We start from the raw sequence: 1,678 nt of genomic DNA on the forward strand, positions 1-1,678 counted from the left end.
TTTGTTTAATGTCTTAAGAAATTTTCATGAACAATCTAAGCATAATTGTTAAGAACATATGTATTAAGTTCATGTAAGTGGAATAAAAGTTTTATGAATGGAAAAAAATCTCCCTTTAAAAAGAAAGTAACAATACTATCTCTCAAGTAAATGTTTGTTTTAAAAAAGGGTAATAAATGAAAACAAGGGACAAGAAAAAAAGTTATAGGACTGTCCTGCTACAACACTATATATGGTGAGATTTCTAAATTCTGTGTAAAAAATATTTAATTGTTTATTCTTATTTTTTAATATTTTTTATTTTTTTCTTCATAGTCTGTAGGAATTTAAACTTTAACATATCAATACTTGATGGAAAGTACCTGTTCCATGTTACGTCTAAGATGTTTGCTATTCAGACAAATAGTGAGGTTAAGTTCAACTGCTTATGTTATAGGGTAATAATATCATTAAACTTCTCTTCTGGAGGGTTAACAACTTAAGTTTGTAGACCAAAAATTAGAGAAAAAAAAAGGGCTAAAGGATAGTCAACATTTGGCCCTTGCCTTTCAAGGTCAGTGAGGACTCAGGACATAGGAGAACCTGTACTGTAACATCCTGTAACTCAGTGGTGTCCCAAATTTTCTAATCAAGGAGATTCTGGGGCCACAGAGGAAAGTGGTTGACGATGCAGAGTGTGCCTAAGGAGAGTCACATGGAGAGAAAATATTCTCTCAGGCTTTCACAGAGAACAAATTGGTCAAGTAATGGCCATGACTCATCCACATGGCTGACACTGACAAAGGATCTACAAACCGTGGTACAGGGTTTCAGGGAAAATCCCAAGGGGATTTGGCTGACCTTGTCAGATACAAAAGTTACATTTCTTGTTATATAGGTCTTGCATTCCGTTGGTCTTAACCATCAAGCAGAAAAGTATAAAAGCGAGGTATGAAAAGTAAAGTCATATTAATATGCTGAGCTGTAAAAGGCTCAAGTCAACAACTTCTGACATTGCCAGTCCTATGGATAACCCACTGCTATTGTGGACTACTGGACTACATTGGAATATTTTGCTGAATTCATGTACCTACAATATTTAAATGGCAATAGAATACCCATCTCTGACAAAACTAAACAAAAAAAGGGGATACAAGTGAAGGACCATTTTGTACCTGTATATACAAATAGGATAGATATACAACTACTTTCTCTTAATTCAATGAGAAGAAAGATTTGTACTAATAGTGTTTGGACATGATATCATGACTGCGTCTTGTACTATGAATAACTATTAAGAAGACAACAATATGCAAAGTATTAATTATTGTACCTGTCCTACTAACCTGTTTTGAAACTGTCTCATTGCTATTTATTCTTCAGTAAAATTAATTTTAAAAAGAAAGCAAAAATAAATAAATAAAATGTTAAGCCAAAAAGCTAGGCATAGTGGTACACACCTGTAATCCCAGCACTTGGGAGGCTGCGCCAGGAAGATTGCAACAAGTTTGAGGATAGCCTGGGCTACACAGTGAATTAAAAGCCGGCCTAAACTACATACCAAGACTCTGTCTCAATAAACAAAAAAAGAGTCAAACCACAGTATAAGAATTCAGAAAAAAAGGAAAGAATTTAGACAAGAGACATAAAATCAAGACTGATAAATGAAAAGTAAGGAACTATTAAAAATAATAATATA

This window comes from Octodon degus, unplaced genomic scaffold (assembly GCF_000260255.1).
Source record: "Octodon degus isolate 3935 unplaced genomic scaffold, OctDeg1.0 scaffold00063, whole genome shotgun sequence".
NCBI classification, from domain to species: domain Eukaryota; kingdom Metazoa; phylum Chordata; class Mammalia; order Rodentia; family Octodontidae; genus Octodon; species Octodon degus.